Source organism: Balaenoptera acutorostrata, chromosome 4 (genome assembly GCF_949987535.1).
Source record: "Balaenoptera acutorostrata chromosome 4, mBalAcu1.1, whole genome shotgun sequence".
Taxonomy (NCBI): domain Eukaryota; kingdom Metazoa; phylum Chordata; class Mammalia; order Artiodactyla; family Balaenopteridae; genus Balaenoptera; species Balaenoptera acutorostrata.
In genome coordinates, this window is record NC_080067.1 from 145287893 (window position 1) to 145308748 (window position 20856).

At 45.0% G+C, this 20856-nt stretch overlaps 1 protein-coding gene across 7 annotated transcripts in view; it reads right to left on the reverse strand.

Annotated features, from left to right (window-relative positions):
* Positions 1-20668, reverse strand: part of ERG (ETS transcription factor ERG) — a 277144-nt gene extending 256476 nt beyond the window's left edge. For 5 of the 7 annotated variants that reach the window (XM_057545942.1, XM_057545945.1, XM_057545943.1 and 2 more), the window contains exon 1: positions 19438-19666. The gene's annotated coding sequence lies outside the window, so the exon portion shown is untranslated. The other 2 variants (XM_007183771.2, XM_057545946.1) reach the window with 2 other exon arrangements.
* Positions 20669-20856: the final 188 nt, after the last annotated feature.

Sequence of the window (20856 nt, forward strand, 5' to 3'; positions counted from 1 at the left end):
AGAATTAAATGAATGGTAAGACACGCCCCCCCCTTCCAAGGACCTTCTCTCTACTTGACCTTCAGCACACTGCAGCCAGGCTCTCACAACCCCCAGCCTTCCCAGGGTAGAAGGTTGCAGCACCCTTCGCTGGAGATACTGACCAGCCCCAAAGAAAAAGCTCCGAAACAGCCACGTGTTCCCCAATGCCATGGTCAGGACCCATCCCCATCATGGTACCCACGACAGCCAACAACCCCACCCGGGCTCGTTCTTCATCAGAACAAGCATCCAAGCACCACCAGATGGGAGAAAACCCCCAACATGAGAGACAGTGACCAAAAACCAACAAACAGAAACAAAGAAAAACGTAAAGCAAAAAGATGACATGAAGCAGAGAAAAATATTTTAACTTATAAAAACTATCATTCAGATACTAGAGATAAGTAAAGATGCTGCCTCCATTTTTTTAAAAAAGGATGCTGAAATAACAAATCAGAGAAGAGATTCAACTCCTAACTGATGAGTTCTAAGAACAGAGCACATGAAAAAATGGAAGGAAAATTATCAAAGAAATGATACAGGAAAACTTCCTATAACTGAAAGGCATGAACTTCTAGACAGAAAGGGCCCCCTGAGCACCTAACACAATAAGAGGAAGCAAACTCTGACTGAAGCACATCAGTGTGAAATTTCAGAAGACCAGACACAAGGAGAAAAACCTGAAAGCATTCAGAGAGAAGAAACAGGAACCATATAACCTGTCAAAATTGTGAATCACTATTATACCTGTAACTTATATATTGTACGTCAACCATACTTCAGTAGAAAAAAGAAACAGGAACCAGGGGTCAATGAAGCATCGCTTTCCAAATCATGAGGAAAATGTTCTTTAAAGAGAACTGAATGCCTGACCTAATGGCCAAGCTGATGGCCACCCCAAGAATGAGAAGGATGGGATAATGGGGACACAGGGAGTCCCGCACAAGAGATCCCCAGTTCTTGGAAGCAGCCAGTTCACCTAGAACCTAAAACACAGGGATCCCAAGGTCATCCTCTCCCTTCCCTCCAAAAACCTGAGAGATTACTGAATGTATCCTCCCGCTCTGGCGGGAAATGCCAGTTCCGCTGGGGAGTTGACTGGCGTCTTACTGATAAGTACATAGGAAAACTAAGGCAACACTCAAATCCCAGGTATTAAAGACAAAAGGCAAACGCAGCACACCATATGGTTCACCTTTAATAATAGTTACGTAGTTATAATCACTTAGAAGTGAACATTAATGTAACTGACATCATTGCTTAACTACTTGGAAGGATGGAGGAACAGGGAGGGGATGGGGTGGGGGATGAGCAAATTCTGCTCTTCCTTAATAGAAAATCAATAGTGCCCAAACTGAAAACTCATAAAGGAGCAGCACAAGCCCATGATTTATAAACATGGAGGTAAATGACAGAAGAACAGCTAAGACGACAGGAGTTACCTTTGGGAGGCACTGGGCAGAAAACTGCTATTTTTCATTATAAGCTTGGAAATACTATTTGACTTTTAAACTTAGATAGACAGATAGATAGATATGTATTATTTTGAGAACAATAACAACTACATTAGAAAAGGGATAAAATATGTAGGGGACCGTCAGAGTGAATAAACTAAAGAAGAGGCGGTTGTGAAGCAGATTTCTGAGGATGGATCAGGACCCTAGAGGTGGTATAAAGCACCTCCTGCAGGACTGTCACACGCTCACCGTCAGGGCTGCGGCATCTGCCTGGTGGTTTGACCAAAGCTCCATGCGGAGAAAGAGGCACCAAACACACCCCTCTTCATTACTTTAGTAACACTCGTTTGTTTATTTAGGTCGTGTCACTATACCAAACACTAGCAGAAGCCAAACAGCCCAGTGTAGTTACCTGGTGTTCTACAAACCTCTTGCCCAAATCCACACACAAATTTTTTCATCCTTCACCGTTTAAAAGCCTTAAAGCTTAAGGTGAAAATTAGTTTAACACAAAAAATACTTCTGAATGGTAATTTGGCAGGACACATCAAAAGATTAAAGACATACACCCTTGACCCCAAAATTCCACTTCCAAGAATGTATCCTAGTCTTTGGTAAACTAGACCACTGGTTTGCAACAGTGACCTTAAATCCTAAGAGAATGTGAGAATACTGATTCCTGGGCCTCGCCCCCAAGACAGCCTGATTTAATTGGTCTGTGATGGGGCCAGGGCATCTGTATTCAGCAGCCAAGATGGAGAGCTCTTGGTTTATAATAAAGAAAACTGGAAACAGCCTAAATACTCAACAGAGAGGATGGGTGAAGTCCATCATGATAGGGCCATACAATGGAATCCTAGACAGTGTTAAAATAATGCGGCAGAAAAAAGATATTTCATTAAGCATATTTATTGACATGGTCAGATACTTACAATGTTAAGTAAAAACACAGGTTACAAAAGTATACGTGATATGATCCACTTTTGGAAAAAAGCCACTATTCTGGAATTAAATGCAACATTGTCAGTAGCCGTAATGTCTGAGTGTGGAAAGATTTAATTTAAATATTTTTGTCTATCTGTATGTTCTAATATTTCCACAATGAAGAAAGTATTATAGAGACTGCCTATTACAGACATCGCCTTCCAAAGTTCAAAAACACTTAGACGTGTCATTTGTAAGTTTTAAACATTTTAACACTGTTCACATAGATTTCACCCCACGCCCCACTCCTGGTCAACCAATAAATCTGTATACACACCCAAACTCTCACCCGAGTCTTTCGGGGCACACTGCTCCCTGCCAAGTCTCCAGGGTGAGAGGACAACTTTCCATGAGTTTCCTCTCTCCTTTGTAGGTAATAAAGTTTGGCTGCCTCAAACCCAGAATATCCTAGTTAACCTCCTTACACCCACTGACCTTCTAAATTCAAGGGATGAGAGGGGAGCTGTTTTTACTGTAATAATATCAGGAAACCAGAGAGTGGATTTGTGACTCTGAGAGAGACAATGAGGAAGACACAAGCCCACCACCAAATCCCCCCAAATTCTAGCCCTGCTAAACCATTCGTGTAATAGGGAAGAACAACTCTGACTCCGTACTGGATCTGTTTCTTTTACTTTAACCTTTGTATTCTATCGCTTTCGTTGCAAGTTAAGAATGATGCCCATAGCCTGAAATATACAGGACAGCCCATTCTCAAGGCTCTGACCTTTAAAGGTGTAACACTTTTCCATTCATATAGAGATAAAAAGTTGCAGAACAGAGAATAACATTTGTCTCGTTGGAGGTTTACAGGAACATCATGACCTGACCCTCATGGACAGGGGCAAGAATAAAGGATCTGGCACCAGAAAGGCTGCCACAAACAACAAACCCCCTCCCTTTTTAGTATAAAAGAGGCCTGAATTCTAACTCAGGTAAGATGGTTCTTTGGGACACTAGTCCACCATCTTCTCGGTCAGCTGGTATTTCGAATAAAATCGCTATTCCTTGCCCCAATAACTCATCTCTCGATTTACTGGCCTGTCGTGCAGCAAGCAGTACAAGCTTGGACTTGGTAACATTCAGGATCATTGGTGGAAGCTGTTGGGAGAGGTAGGAGGGACGAACTGGTCCCAGTAGGCATTCAGAACACGTGTGTGTCTTCCCAAGAAGCTTTGAGCATGAGGAAGGGGCCGAGTTACAGATCACAGAGCATGAAACACCTGCAGGGGACAGACCTTCATATTCTGAGCAAAAGTTGCAAAGGCCTTCACCCTTCACTTTACCCACCCTGACACCCACTGCCTTCTCCGTGCCCCCTTCCCTCAGTCTTTGCATCAAAGTTGTCCACTAAAAAAGAACCAAGTAAGCTGCAGAGTTCTGCAAATCGCTATCTTCAGAAGTTTCTGAAACTCAAGATAAAAGCAGTCAGGGAATTAAGACCAAACGCCAAATATGTGAGAAAAAGGCTTGAACATGTGGTGCAGTGTGAAGCGTCTGCTCCCCAGGCCCGGCCTTTTGCCAACTAGTAGCAATCAAGCAGGATACTGCAGCAAGCAGGAAATCTAAAGTTAGGTTTTACTACCTCTAATGGAGGATTTATTGAATGGTTTAATGGGTAGTCTCAGGACTAAACCCCAAGGAGGGGACAGAAACATCTTTCTGGACATACCTGGTGAGCCCGCATGCACTCCACGAACCTCACCTACAGCCCATGGACCTGCAAGTCTGCAGGGGGACAGAGCCAGGACACAGCTCTTCCTTCCTCTAACGTTGACACATCCCAGAGCCTAGAGCACGGTAGGCCCTGGTCCTTTATTTAAGAGGCAAAATGCTTTCTCATGGTAGAACAGGCCTTCAGACCACACACAGAATCTCAGGTGTTCTGCGGAACAAAAGGACCCATTTGATCAGCCCGCTCCTGAAATACCCCAACCCACGAGAACAACGCTCAAAAGGTCAAAGGTAGATTCGACTCAACCAAGACTGTTCCTTTTCAGGGCTGGCAGGATCATTTGGAAATTTTCCCAGTTCCATTTTTGGTCAATGTAGAGAATCATGACATTGTGTGTGTATGTAAATCCCATGTGTTCAGAGAGATTTCAAGTCAGTATGAGAAGAGAAGCACAAAGGCCTTGACTGGAATGCTGACTGGTGACGTAGGGCAGGTAACAAACCCTCCCCTGCAGGGGGTGACTCAGAGCCCAGCACCCAAAGAAACCAGCCACTGCCGAAGGCTGGTGTCCCCAGGGACGAGCGTGACCATAACAGTCCCTTCTGTCACCCTTCTCCCTTTCTGTCCCATCAGCTCAACAAACGTGAGTGAAGCTGTCTGTCTTCCCTGGAAGGGTCTTTCCAGCCACACTCACCCCCTCTGTGGGTGGCACCCGTGGATCCACTGTGGATGGACTTGGAGTCGACGGCCTGAACCAAGGCCAAGGCATAAAGAGGGGAGGGAAAAGCAGGGACAGTGACTGCCTTTCTGATTCCAGTGAGAACGGGGTTCCGTTTTCTAGAGTGGCATTCTGTCTGCAAACCAACGTGATGCTATTTTTACTCAGTAGAAGAACCCCTTTAAAAGAAGCTTCTATTTATTACAACATACTATAAAATAATGGGAAGACATCTTTGCTTTTAAAAATCTTATATTTTTAAAGGGGATTGAACTCTCCAATGTTAAAAGAACTTACCCCAGGTTCCACTAGTCTTGTGAAGGCTTCTGTTTAGGTGTGGGGCCTTCCCGTACAAGGGCAGCAGATGCCTTGACCTATAGGAGCCCCATAGAAGGAGATCACATAGAACATGGTCTTTTTCTACCTGAGTAATTAGCAACAGAGTGAAATTCAGTAAGACTGGGGTCCTCCTCGGACCTCTCTGAATGTGGTCTAAGAAGAGACAACTTATCCTGAATTCTAGGCTCTGGTGAGAGGTTATCACAATATTTACAGGATTATTGCAATATTGTAATCTATGCAATAGATTATATGTACAGTACACATGAAATCTATGTACTAGATTATATATATGTGTAAATGTATGTGTGTGTGTGTATATATATATATATATATATATATATATATATATGTGTGTGTATATATATATATGTATAATAGCTTATATTTACTAGAAGATTTGGGGCGGGGGAATGCCATGCAAAAATCATGTTAAAGGCAATTGAGCCAAGCAGTGAAACAATGCTGAAATGGCCTAGAAAACCAAATGGTATTTGATATTTATTTTTCTGGATACAGACGTGGACTTCATGTTATCACTGACCCTGGTTGGTTAGGATCCTCAAAGTTTTCTAAATTCCTAGACTGCTTTATAGTCAACAGCCTCAATTAGTAAGTTCAAAGGGAATTCCCCAGAAAAGGCAGCGTGAAATAAGTGTCAACGATGGCTGCAGAAGATCAGATATATAGCTCGTAATATAAACAAGTGTTTAAGCATACACTGTGGTGCGTCATCTAATCTGGTCCTATTACCAAAAAAAAGTAAATAACAACGTAATTTTACTATGGCATGTACTGTGAGAGCAGTCATATCTTGAAGAGGCATTTTGAGCGATTTTTAAGGGCAAGCACTCATCAACTTCCAAATCTGTTCTTCATGTGACCACGACATAGCACTTGGTCAATTCTCCTGTTTGGTTTTCAAAATTCTGACTGTGGATCACCACTGACTCCAACTATTTGTAAGAAATGAAAAAGGAGCCTTGTGTGAAGAAGAGGGGGAAGGGTGAGGAGAGAGCTTTCATAATTAAATGTTCCTTGCTTGGAGGTGAGCACCTCTTGAAGACGACAAAGACAAACAGAACCCATGAAAATGCACCTTTTACCTTCCAAACGCACAGCACAGACAGCGTCAGGGGAGGGACAGACAGAGCAGCCGACTCTGCACCACATCACGGGCTCAGAGATGCTCAGGCCCAGATACCCGCCTGGATCGCCTATCTCAACAGAAGCAAATTTCTTGGTGACATTCCAGAAAGAAGCATACTCCCAGAAAATATCATAACTCCTCCTATACCATGAGCTGGAGGTAAGCAGTTTTTAAAAACTTAACCTTTGTGCGTTCTGCACTCACAGTAATGTTATTTATCATTCGATTATTCTAGAAGGAAAGGGGCGCTGGATACTCTTACTGACTTTGAGAACCAGAGGATCTGGCAGGACTGCTGGTGAGGAGGGGAAACTCAAATACAACGTGAGCTTCATACCAAACCGCGCTGGTTTCACAGCTCGCACGTCTCTCCCTTCCTAAGAATCTGGTTTTTCCCCTCATCCAGTGTTTCCTATTTTCGGTATCACTGGGTCCCTTCTAGTAAGTGTCCCGTCACCTCCGGCCGCGGGCTGGCTGCTCAGACCCTGCTCAGAACACTCATCCTCCGCCTCTGAGTCAGCTGCCTGTTCATGGAAATACTATTCCGAGATCATTTTCATAAAAATTTGTGCTGGCTTGGTTTTGTTTCTCTTGACACTGGCCCAAATGTTTTTCTCTGCTGATTGATTTTTGGTTTCAACTTGGCGTGTTTTGGGGGGCTGTTTATTGTTTAATATATTTCCATTTTTACTGGAGGGGAAACATTAGCGCCAAAGGGATCCAGCTGCATCCAATCGGCCACACAACCTGTATTTCTACATCCAAGACATGGGGAAGGGCTGTCTGCAGAAGCAGAGGAGGGCTACTCCTGCCCAAATGGGCAAGTAAACGTGGCCTTTCTGGTCACTGACACGCAAGGGTGCCCTGGCCTCTTGGGGACTTGTTTTTGCAACTTGGGTGTTTCTGAAGACTTGCTGATCGTGTATACCCTAAGTCTGATAAGCACCCCATCACCTGTTCTCGTGTGGAGAGTGTGTGTGGTCAGCAGAAAGGCATGGTCAATGGAGCCCTTTGAAAAATACACAAGGAGCTATCAACTTCCTTTGCTTGAAATTAACCCAACACTGTAAGTCAACTATACTTCAATAAAAAAATAAAATTAAAAAAAATTGCCCTTGCTTTAATACTGTCCGTTTTCAGGCCACTCTGGATACAAGGGAGAACGTAATTCCCCAGCATGATGTCCTGAGTCCCTTTGGATTTCCCCCCCTCTGTCAATCCTTTCTAAGATCAGGGACTGGCATCGGCCATCTTTTCTCTAAACAATCAGCATCTCTCGAAGTTAAGCCATGCATTCCCAAGGAGGCTAAAATCTGTTCTTGGAGGAGAAAAAAATGTCTCACTCTTTTATGTATAAAGCACAGATACACCTAAATGTAGATATACATGTATATGTATAACGTAAGATTCCTAAACCGATATGCTGTGTAACTGTGGTATTAAATTTTCATGTGGGAGAGGGGTGATTAGGGGAAAAAATGTCTGAAAAGACTCCTTAGGGGATTGGTTATGAAAAAAGGTTGAAAAATAATGTAAGCCTAAGGGTAACTGCATCACAAAATATTATGACTTCTTGATATGTTTAGCACTGGTGCTTCAGTGATAAAGAAATCCTGTTTGCATTTACTCCAGTCTGTTTACGATGTGCCCATAATTATTTCTCTGTAAACTGGGAATTGGAAGTGTTATGTTACACTGAGATACTCTTTCACCAGCAATTCACATACATGTCTCCTCTTGTTTTAGAAGCCAATGGGCATTGAGCGCAAGAAACAAAACCAAAGAAAAAAACAAAAACTAGAGAAAAGGAAAGAAATAAAGAGCTAATACGCTGATGCAAATGAAGCAGATGCCTGTACTTATTTGAAAACAATGACTTATTTTTTTTTAATGTCTACAAACTAAAGATCTCTCAGAATATCTTCTCATTCCATATTAAATATCCAACGCAGCAAACAATCTTTGCCTTGCCTTAGTCTATTAAGAACCTTACTTATTCCAGAAAGGAAGCATGCGTTTATCTTTCTCAAATACATGATGTGCAATTCTTTTTTTTACTTGCTTGGAGCGAAGACTAAAAAACAGTGTTTTATCTTGCTTCCTTTGCCAGTGCCAACGTAACTGATTCTCATCCTCATTTCCACTTTTTGTATCTCCTTTCATCTGAGTTAAGCCAGAACTCATTCCCAGCCCTTTGGAGAGATAGCCTGTATTTCCAACAGGGCCGTCCACAATGCTACGTTTTCCTGACCTGCGCTGCCTGTGCCCTTGCTGGAGAGAGAAACGGAGTCATTTTGACTCATCATCTCAGAGGTTACATAAGCCAGCATCACAGAATACAGAAGTAACTCTGTGATGACCTCAAAGTGTAATTTATGGACAGTAAGTGGGGTATGTTTTTGGTGCTAAAACTCCCAGACTAGGGCAGACTTATGAATAATTTTCAAATATCAGGAAGTCTGCGAAAATCCTCCCTGTCTGATAAAGATTGCATGGTGCTCGTTGACTCTCCTAAAGCCTCTGACTCCCTCCCCTCTTCGGAAGTGCCTGGACCAGAGTCCTGACAGCCGGGGCCAAAGAACGCAGTCACCTGCCTCCAGCAAATGCACTCCGATTCCCCCTCATTCCCAGACACAAATTTCCATGAAAACCAGACACAGGACAGAAACCAGGGGCAGGATATTCCAAAATCGCTTCACATCTGCAGCCTGATTTCATTAGACTCCCTGCCTTGTTTCTTTTAGCCCCTGTGCGTGTCCACTGCAGGTGACACTTTGCTGACGCTGACCTTCAAAACCGTGCTATCCAGACACTTAAGGAAGTAAGACCCGTGCAGGAGAGACAGGGGCTCTGGCTGCAGAGAGGGGGATCAGTGAGTTTAGAGACCACAGGGACAGGGAAATGCTTAGCAACGCCTTTACAAGGTGACTCTACTGGGTGTTACTGGTCCTGTCACTGAATCCGCCCACACATCCCTACAGCATATGAAAGCTGTTCATCCCGAAGGGAGGAAAGAAAACACTCCACAGTTGACATTCTTAATCCAAGTTTACCTAAATACAGCAGTTTCCAAGAGCACATTTTAGCCATTTCACACCCACAGACACCCAACCAGAGAAGCTGGTGGAGAATCCATGTGGGGACAGGGCAGACAGCCCCGCTGGGTCCCTGTCACCTTCTCTGTGCCCCAGCCCAGAGCTGCAGCCACGAGCTGTCACAGCCGTTCAGCAATTTGCCTCCAAGGTCTTGTTTGAGGACGTGGCAACCTGCAGAGGGACCCCACACAGAAGCAACTGGACCTCAACTTTCCCCGCCGAGCCACGAGGCCAGTCGAAGGCTCTGGGTGCCAGTGCTGACACGGTTTTTCCTCCAAGATTTTAAGCACATGTGGCTCGCATCAGTGTGGTCTCGTATTCGCTCTGTTTAGACCACTTGCCTCGCACGTTCTCATGTTTACGCCTGTTCACTGAACATAACCCCGAGTGAATTATTTAAGAAGGCTTAATGTGCTTCAGACTTCTCAAATATAATTTAGACTTTAAATTAAATTTGTACTCCCGTGGGAAAGTGGCATTGAACGCGGCGTATGGCATTGAGCGGACATGCAGTAGGTCTCGGAACAGCATTGCAGTTACGTTGACAGGATCTCACCTGGCGGCCGATGCTCCGTGTTGAACGAAACAGGACTGAGCTACAAGATTTAACGTGTTGCCTGTGTTTGAAAGCAGCAAAAACATACACCGCACAAACCCTCTCGCTTTTTGGTTTATTCCTTGCTGACCTAAAATGAAGCATCCCGACAATGAGACATGCGGAACATATAGACCAGCACACAAAGCCACATTTGTTAGTTCTGAGTTCTCTGGGTTTTTTTAATAAATCGCAAAATCCTTTCTCTCTGTGTTTGAATGCCAATAACTGCCCTGAATTAGGTGTTAGATTCTGCACAGCAAATTCGAGTTGAGAAAAGGCACACATATCTTATTTAACACACTTTTGTTTCGTTTACAGTAAACACTGCCCACCAGCAAAAATAAACCAGAACAAGGGAGTGAAATTCTCTCCTGCACGGGTGGTAATGAACACAAACTATCTAGAAAAACGTGCAGACAAGGAGTTCGCTGCAGACCAGGCCCTGAACTGAACACAAACTTCTTATTCAGGGGAAGGTGAATGAGTAAGAATCTATAAGGGAAGGTTTTTACTTTGCATAAAAATTAAATTAAATCAGCTCTAAAACATGCATACGGTAAAAGGGCTAAGTTATTCAATGACACATTACACATAGTACACTGGCAATAATAAGCAGCATGCGACTGACTTGGCCATGAACTTCAGCGTTACAGGAGAGGGAAGGGCCCGCATTAGATGCAATCTGCCATCACCAAACTGTGTGAATGTGTGCTCTGAGAAGTTAATTCTGTAGCAATCCATCTGATGGCTATCCTTTCTTTCTCTGGGATTCTAGCACCTCAAGAACGCTATTCCTCAAAATGATAAATTGTATTATCCTCAAGATACTGTCCACGGGCAAAATAAGAAATATGTCATCCTGCCGGGATTACCCTTAAACAGGGAATACTCAAATAAGATGTTTATACGAGAAGTTGTCAGAGCATGATTCCAACAAAAGCAGCACTATTTGTCATCAGGCATATGAAGTTTCAGTCTGAAAGTAGATATTTGGTTTTGCCTCTTAAAAGCATGAAGTGAGTCAACAGGAAATCATACATACGTGATCCCTCCAATCTGAAAACTGCAGGTTTGATACTGAACATACCATGTTAGCATTCACTTTTTTATTGCTATCATTTCTGGCTCCAGCGTGATATATTGGGCGATATTGCCAAGGGGGACACGAAGTCACAAAAATTCTATTACTGTGATCAAGTTATATAGTAGACGTCACAACTACTAATTATACGAAATCTGAACGCCTCTGCTAAATAGTCTCGACGTGCACTGTCCAATACAAGAGCCACATGTGGCCACTGAGCACATGAAGTGTGGCCACTGAGCACATGAAGTGTGGCCAGTCCAAACTGAGATGTGCTCCATGTAACCCACACACTTGATTTTGAAGATTTAATACAGAAGAAAATGTAAAAGAGCTCATCAATATTTTTATATAGATGACACTTGAAGTGATAATATTTTGGACATGTATTACATACAATAGATTATTAATTTTTAATAATAATTTAATAATAGTTAATTATTAATTTCATGTTTCTTTTTCCTTTTTAAAACTATACGTGAGACTCACATTCTATATCCCCTGCCCAGCGCTGCTCTGACCTTCCACCCACCCTGCCTCCATGTCACCCTGCCCCCTTCTTGTCACTTCCGTAAGTGGACCCTCTGTGCTGACCAAGAGAACTCCCTGTCGCGGTGGGGATGCAGAGCCGACCCCCAGCTGGGTTCTGACTCTGCTCTGGCTCTGACTATCTGTGTAACTCCGGGCACATCACTCAGCCCTCCCAAGCCTCACTTTGCTACTCTGGAAAATGGGGCAATAAAGCACCACCTTCACAGAGCCGTGGTGAGGATGCCCTGGGGCAACAGGGATCCCATGTCTGCACCGCCTGGTGGAGTCAAGGTCAGTGACCACACTCTAAACATCACATCTCGCTTCCCCTTTGCAAGATTACTTTATTCCCTGCCTTTTAACTTCGCACTTGGGGTCTAGCTTGGTCCTTCCAACACCAGGGGTTGGGCAGTTCCTGTGCTGTGTCCCCCAGCTCCCAGGGGGGCACTTCCCACACTCCGAGCACCGCAGTGCCTGACTCCGCCACGCGGCTGCCTGCGGCTGCCCTCCCACCCCCATCCCTGCCTATCTAGAGCCAGGACACGCCATGGTGCAGGCCCAATGCACCAACCTTCGGGAAGCATTTTTTGGTCTCCCTCTGGCATGGTCTAGATCCCTTTTTGATTGTATGATTCTTAGGAGGCGGACTATTTTATTTACACTCTATCTTGTTCCGTAAAAGGATTTAAAGTGATCCACAAGGATATAGGTGATATAACAAGGTTTTTTAAAAATTCTAAAGTAGACGCAAATTAAACAATAGAGATGAGGCTAAAGGGAAACAAGGGGAAGAACGGGAAGAGGAGCTAAGAACGCGGGAGCCCACCAAGCAGGTCACAGGATCCTGCACCCGTGCCGGATCTGGGGCACACGCACACCTCCAAGCTGGAGGAATGACATCCAACTCAGACAACTACTCCTGATGCTGAGTCGACCCAAAGTCTTGAAGAGAGAAGGGCCTGTGTGATAAGTTAACAAGCTTGCCCAACAGCTGACCTACAGCAGGCATGGGGATGGTCTCTGTCATGGCCCCGAATGCAGCACATCAGAGCCCCCTAGGGACCACTCCCTCCATCACTGCACAGCCTAGGACCCTGGCTCACTGTCACACCGGCCTGGTTCAAGCAGGTGGCACTGATGAATGTGCCATTTTCGTTGGCCTGAGCATTCACCCCCTTTCTAGAACCCATGGCCTGTGTGTTCATCTCCTTTCTAGATCCCATGGCCTGTGTGTTCATCCCCTTTCTAGATCCCATGGCCTGTGTGTTCATCCCCTTTCTAGAACCCATGGCCTGTGTGTTCATCCCCTTTCTAGATCCCATGGCCTGTGTGTTCATCCCCTTTCTAGATCCCATGGCCTGTGCTTTCAACCCCCTTCTAGATTCGGTAGCATGTACACTCACTCCCTTTCTAGATTTCAGCTCCGGAAGGCCTGACCCGAGGCTTCCCCACAGTGCCTTGCACTGAAAGGTCAGCTTGCCCTTCTAGTCTCTTCCTGGCGCTTGCCCCTCTGTGACTCAGAATGCCCCTCCTCTGCTGGAGTCCTGAACCTTCCAAGCCTGGTTCAAATCTGACCTCAGACAGGTCTCTCCCTGCTCGGCACTCCCTGCGTTCTCCTGCATGAATTTCCACCTGTGGATATTTATCTCAAGGATGTTGCGTTCAGAGTGAATGCTATTAGCTATTTGGAGTGCAAGGGGCTATAGTTTTGTTTACATGTTGTCAATACAACTAGTTGAGCAAAGAATAATTGAGGCAGGCCACTAATGGCTGGAATCAAACAGGCAGACAGGCAAGCTCTGAAATGTTCTGGCTTTTCCATTACATTTGCAGTTGCTTTTCTCATCTCTAGATATGTCCAGTGTCCTATGTGATCCACATTCCCCCCTCTCTTTCAGGGCAGTGCTCTCATTTAATAGGTGATCGATAAATTTTGATTGAGAAATGTGTTTCCAGGTTGCTTCAATTTAATAAAGAAAATTCAACATGATTTAATGCTTAATGTTTGCAAAGAAAAACTTATATGGATGCAAAACATAGTTACAAATGTGATCTTAAAATTAAAATAGATATAACCCCTTTTCTGCCTCCCAGTAGTTTACTGTGGGTTCTACATACTTATGGGACGATTTTTCTGGACTTACCTCCAGTTTTACAATTTGGGAATAAAGTGCGTAGGAGAAACTGGTCTTGTGGGATGTTCTGTTTAATCATCTATATTTACAAGTCTTAGAAAACTGCAAAAATCCATCAAATTTTCTCATGAGATAGGATTATAAGGCACTTCAGACCTGATACTACTTCAGCTGTAAAACTCTCTCCCTTTGACCCTGCAAGCCAGCAAGCAACAATCTCTTTCTCTGCTTTAATGGCAGGGTTTTGGGTGGGGTCTCAGAACTTAAATCCTGGTAATATGCTGACCTAACACCCCTTCTCCAGAAAAGACTCACAGTATTCCCTGGATTTCATCTTCATTGCCATTATTTCTATTTTAAAGCTCTGTAGAGAAGTAAATGTTCCTGCCAGGGTCAAATAGACTAGAAAGTACTTTTCGATACTGAAGAAGCAAATTTTTTCCTCCACTTTTGCTTATTCTGTCATCTTGCTACTGTAACTTGCACTCCAGAAAGAGCCAGCCTTGCACAAGGCACGTTTAAATTTTGAGCAATTATAGACCCAGATTTGTAAACCCGGCAGCAGGCCCGCATCAGCTTTGTGAGATTGGATATGATTTTAATGAGATTCCATTCTTCTTAAAATGCGATCTTCTTAAAATGTCCCTAAGACGCCAATTGGCGTCTTGTTTCCCAATAAAAAGAAATCTCGATTTTCTGATATATTCAATTTCAAGTTTTATGTTGAGATGGCAAGTGTGCGTAGTTTGTGTTTCCAAACATTTCACTTTACTAGCACACACTTCAGCTAGTATTTATATTCAGCTTGGTTCTTTGTACGTCCCATGGAAGCATCCTGAAATCGTCCTTGTTCACTCCCGGGGTCCCAAGGTGCCACTGTGATCACCTCCCTCCCGCCAGCCTCCTCAAAACAGCTTCTTTCAATCTCTACTCAAAAGCCTGAGCTCTCCGTTCTCTCCAGCACAAGCAGAATTCCAAGCACCAGTAGTACAGAGAGGAGGGAACAGTGCTTTTCCATTGCCTGTTCCAATCAATTGATTATATTAAGGCAACGGGTCGCTAACAGACATAGTAAGATCTTGGGTTTCTCCTGTTGTTCAGAAGAGCACAGAGCCTGACGTCCAGATTAGTTCAGACGGAAAGGTACACAACACCAGTTAATCCATTCCCGCGATGCTGCTTATGACTTTTCACAAACTAATCCTTCCTCAAGGTGGTGTCACAAACCTCCCTGCCTGGAGCACCGAGAAACATGCACACGCATCTCTCTTTTACTTTGCAACTTAACTACTTTCGTAAAGCCCCAAGGATCCGTAACCCACATTTCCACTCCCTCACAGAGGAAACGAATCTCTCCACCAAGAACAGAGAATCGCTCAGTGGAAATATGACCAAACGAGTACATTACCGCTCAAAGCTGAGCCCCTTCACTCCCCTGCACGCAAACTAAGGGGCAAACACTCTTCTTCACTTTTAAATGAAGGGTTTGGGAACCTCAGCCAAACCCTTAATCAAGTGAAAGTAAGGGTTTCCTGTTTTTGAAAAATCACCGTAGACGTGCCTGTTTTTCTTTTTTCTTTTCTTTTTTTTTTTTTTAACCATTCTTTAGGTTTTACTTTTCATTTATTTACTATTTTTTACAATATATGTTTTTCTTCCTATCTGTTGCAGGGATGTTTTTCTCCCCCAGAGTAGGTTTTCCTGGGGGAATAATTATTAAAATAATAGTAGCACTAAAAGGAATCCGATATGAGGCACTAACGTGTGAAAATCTCATTCCCACTAAAACAGTTCAAAATTAGACGGTATGTTTTAACTACAGATCTAGGTTTTCAAAACCCTTAGACATGCTAACAGTTTGCTCTAGATCAGATCTCCCGTCTAATTCTCTAGGGTTGTGATTTTCAAAAGTGATAAATTAATTCAAAAGGCCTATTGTACACACTTTTAAGGATATTTTAGGCTTCACCCACAGCCATTCTGAAATGGGAAAAAGTCACAGAACTAAACTTCATTTGCTCCTGCTTCTGACCATGCGCTGAGTCAAGGTAACTGAACCCCTTACTTTCATTGTTAAATTACTGCTTCTCATACGCAATCAGGGTCTTCCAGATTATGACAGGCCACTGTCAAAACAGAAGAACTTAAAAGTTACTTTAAATCTAAAACTCAGACCCAGTGCTCCATTTTTAGATGCACCCTTTAATTACTTGGTGGTGTCTACATCTTACTTACGCTTAAATTTAGCAAAGTAATTTTAGATCACTCGCCTTTAGATCACTTCACTACCTTCACTAGATCTGCAATGTTACAAACATAGAGCACCGAATCCTCTCTCTTCTAAATACTAAAATGTTTAAAATAAAAGGTAAAAAAGTTAAAAGGGCAACATTTCCCCCTGGCTATTTTGAAAAACTGGTGCAAATGACAGCCCAGCCATCGGAGACTTCTGTTTTTTTAATCTACAGAATTACTGCTTTGAATCTATCAATGTGAGAAGGTGTATACTGACAAAGCACAATGTACAGATAATTACCTGTTCCTAAGCCAAGTGAGGGTGCAAACAAGTACCAAGGAAGATGCCATCGTGACATCAACAATACAGGGGCAGCTAGGAGACCTCCTGTGTGAGTGTCACCAACTACGGCAGGGACTTTCAAAGTCCCCCCCCCAAAACTCACACTGCTACCACCATGTATCAAAATTTTCTGAAATTGTGTCCAAAATATTTGAATCCCTCTGTTGCGTCAGCTTGTTTTTCTTACAAATGCAACTCGAAAGGTTTGAAGAGTTTCAAATTCAAGGTGCAGATCATAAACACAGGCTGTGTTTTGAAGGACGATATACCCTGGGAATGCCCAAGTATCCTTACGCTTTGGAGAAAGAAAATGGAAGCCCTTTGGCATTCTCCTCCTCACTGGAAAAGCTTGTCCAGGAAGCAAAGGGTGATCAAGCCAGGAGGTGACAAAGAGACCTGCATTTAGAGAGATTGACCCCCAGCTTAAATGGAGGACTGACTTGCAGCATCACAAAGCCGGGATTCTGCTTATAATGACTTCCTTCTGATCTAAGTTATTACCTGGACCACTTCTTGCTTCCCAGGCTCCAGCAGTCTCATTAGAAGTGGGCGTCTCTCTGTCGACACCTCCTGAATGAAGTTCCATGAAAGAGTGGGTAGCACCGACATTTATTCAACACGACACTGTCTCCCCACCCTCCATGTCATCTGACTGATGCTGACCCGCTCTGGTTTTTCACTGGGGAAGAGCAAAAGATCTTAGGAACATTAGTTCCTATGTCTTGTGAAGAAATGAATCCCCCTTTTATTATTTTTGTTGTTGTTGTTTAAGGACAGGTTACAAGGAAAGACCAGAGCTAATATTAATTTTAGAAAAAAAAGTTGAAAATTTCCTATTACCTACTTACAAAACATGATATATTCCATATACTCACAACATATAAAACTTTAGAACAGTACATAAGTTAAAAATCAAGGTTGACATCTTTCAAAGAGGCTTTACTTCTTACTCACATATCCGGCAGTCCACCGGGATCTCAACCCTTACCACAAATAAAATAGCTGATTTTATGAGATGAGAAACTCAAGATTTTTCTTTAATACCAAAACAAAACAAGGGACTTCCCTGGTGGCGCAGTGGTTAAGAATCTGCCTGCCAATGCAGGGGACATGGGTTTGAGCCCTGGTCCGGGAAGATCCCACATGCTGCAGAACAACTGAGCCCGTGCACCACAACTACTGAGCCTGCGCACCACAACTACTGAGCCTGCGCTCTAGAGCCCGCGAGCCACAACTACTGAGCCCATGCGCTGCAACTACTGAAGCCCGCACGCCTAGAGCCCGTGCTCCGCAACGAGAAGCCACCGCAATGAGTAGCCCGCACACCGCAATGAAGACCCAGCACAGCCAAAAAATAAATAAAATTCAAATAAATAAATAAAAATGAAGTTGCTTTAAAAAAAAAAAAAAAAGAAGTGGAGGAGGCAATGGTTATAAACACGGGTACACGCAGCCCCATTACATAATCCAATGGTAAACAAGAATTCTCAAGAATTTACCTAAAAAAGGCGCATCAGAGTAAATCACCAAGAACTCATCATGAGAGAATAGATACATGGAAAATAATATATCACAATGCTACCTCAAATATTTAAAAATAAAATGAAGGAATTATAAAGTGTTAGAAAAGAGAAGAAACCAAAATTTTAAGTGTAACTGAAATTATATATTCTTAAATAACTCAGAAAGATATAATACCTATTTGCTGGTTTAGTGTAATTTCCAAAAGTCATTGAGTCAAATCGAAGCTGGGGTTACCAGACCGCAAACAGTATTTGTGATATGTGTAGAACTCATAATGCCTTTCTTCAGAAGTAGAAAACTTTGCATAGTAACCACAAATTTGCACAGCACATCCGGTTTCCACTAGAATTGTAATTTCAATGGTATAATTAGCTCATTCATAATTTGATACATAGTGAGTTAATTTATCTGGTTGGATTTTTAAGTAACTTCTATTGCCTGGTCTTCCCACTGATGAACCAGTGCAAGCTGCTGCCAGCAAAGCAAGGGTTAACCCCAGGAATGTGACAGTTCTCCTGGTGATAAGGTGACGGGTAGCTGAGGCCAGGTCAAGGGCTCTAAGCTATTTGGAGAGAATTGAAAATACTCAAAAATAATCTCAATGGTAAATAAACTCTATGCCCTATGTATGTCACCAGGGGAAGACTAAAAATTTTTTTAAATCACATTGAAAGTTTTCTGAACTACAGAAGCTCCAGAAACATGCACAGTGGGAAATCCGTGGCACATATGAATATGTTCTTTGGAAAGATAACGAAATTATCCCAACGAGTAAATAAACAACTCCATGTATTAAGTTCACATCGGCATTAAAATTGTTTATCCATTTTATTGGGCAGTTGAGTCTGCTATTGGTAATAGCATCTAACTGCTTTAAAATGTTAAAAATAATTTTATGCAGTACCTTTTGTAAAACCTCTATACAATATATAATAGCGATACATAGATGTTGGATTTCAGGTAGAAACCAAGAAGGCTAGCTGATACACATATATATATACATAATTTTTAAATATGCCAAGTTTCCCAATTAAGGTGGTAAACGGGAAGCATATAAACATAACAGTTGCAGGCTGAGGTGTCAGAAGGTGAAACGACAGAGACAGAAGTGCAGAGAAGAGACTAAGCCCAGGTTTAGGAACGCGCGGTGAGAGCGCCGTCGGAGGGCGATTCCACGCACAGAAGGGCCGACCCGGCAGTGACAGCCAAGCTCACACCTGGTCTCGACTTTCAGCCAAGCGTGGGCTTTAATTCAAGCCTTATTTCCATTCCAGACAACAACAAATAACCTCTTTCTCGGTGTCCCAGACGAGGCCCCCGCGGTCAGCTTTCCCGGCCCTCGCCTATTGTGGGGGTCTCCACTCCTCTCCCTCCGTCCCAGGCGCGCGCGCCTTCCGAGGACCCGGGCAACGATGAGCCGTCCCTCCTGGCGTCCCCCACCTCACCTGTCCCGGCGCCGTCGGAAGAGCGAGGTCACCCCTCTGCCACCGTCCCCGCCGCCGCCTCCAGCGCAGGAGCCGGGCAGAGGGCGCGGGGCGCGGGACTTACCGAGAGGCGAGCGCCGCCGTCGGGGGAGGGCGTGTCCCGCACGTGGGGGGTCCGCGCGTGTCCGCGCCCGCGTGTGCCCGCGCGCGTGCCTGGCGGTGGGCGCCGAGCCGGGCGGCACTGAGTCCCTGGGCGCCGACGGGCTCAGCCCATGGTGTGGGCGCCGGCCTCCGGGAGGCTCTGGCTCCCGCCAATCGCCGAGCAGGGCTGCCGCCCCGACGCACTGCTCCAGATCCGGGAGTGCACGCCGGCCGGGGGCGGGGCGGGGCGCGGGGGCGCGAGTGTCCCGGGGCGCGTGGGTGCGGGTGCGCGCGCGCGCGTCCAAGTGCGCGTGGGGATGCGGGCGCGCGTGGCCGTGAGCGCGCCCTCGGGCCGGGGAGCGCGGGCGGCGCGGGCAGGTCTGGACCCTGCTTGGCTCTGGGAAGCAGCTGGCGGCTCGGAGGAGGAAGAGGAGGAGGAGGAGAAGGAGGAGGAGCGGAGCCTGGGACGGAGGGAGCCAGCGTCCAGGCCCCGGCGGCGGCGGCGGGAGAGAAAGCCGGGAGGGGAGAGGAGCGAGGACCGGAGACCAGGCGAGGGGAGGCGAGGGGAGGCGAGGGGAGGGGAGGGCCCGGGAGGTGGGGGACGCCGCGGAGGTGCTTGCTCCTCGGAACTTACTGAGAAGTAACTTTTTACCCAACCTCGGCCGTTACACACGTTACAAATAATAAAAGTTAAAACTGGTTGTTTCGGGAGAAGTTTAAAGTGACCATCGACTGCCTGGGATGCTGATCAGAATTAAGACGACGTCGCCCTCAGCTTAACGAAGAGACGCGATGCCAGGTGCCACCGGCTTTAGTCACTACCCGCGCGTCCCGAGAGCGTTGGGACCCGATGGAGGAGACTGAGGAGAAGCGGGACGCGGTCGTGAGGATGCCAAGATGTCCAGGAGACACCCTGGTCTGATGGACAGACGCGCTGACAGCGGCCCTCCTGAGAACGGTGTCTGCAAGATACGGCCTCCAAAAGGGGGAGCCGCGAGGTTTGGCTCATCGGCCCGGGGGCCCTGCGAAGCCCCTCCATATGTTTTAGTTTATAAGTGATTTCTGACATCAAAATTGCGCTTACCTGACTGCTGCTTCTCTTCACTCATGTCCCGCGGGGACCGTCCCGACCGTCCCTGCCTGATCGCTGGGAACCCATCCTAGAGCGTCCTCTTGCAGACTCTCCCCTTTCCGACCAAGTGAAAGCTACTCGTGTCCCTCCCTCTCCAAACTTTAACAGCCAAGAATTTCAGCAAACAGCCAGAAAGAAAACTAAGCCCCCCCCACCGCCCGCCACCCCAAGGGAAGGGAGGGAATAAGCACTCCTTTAATTTGAAAAATAATAATTAAAACTCCCTCAACTTTTAAGACCGGGCAACATAATCTATTAATTGGTCGCTAT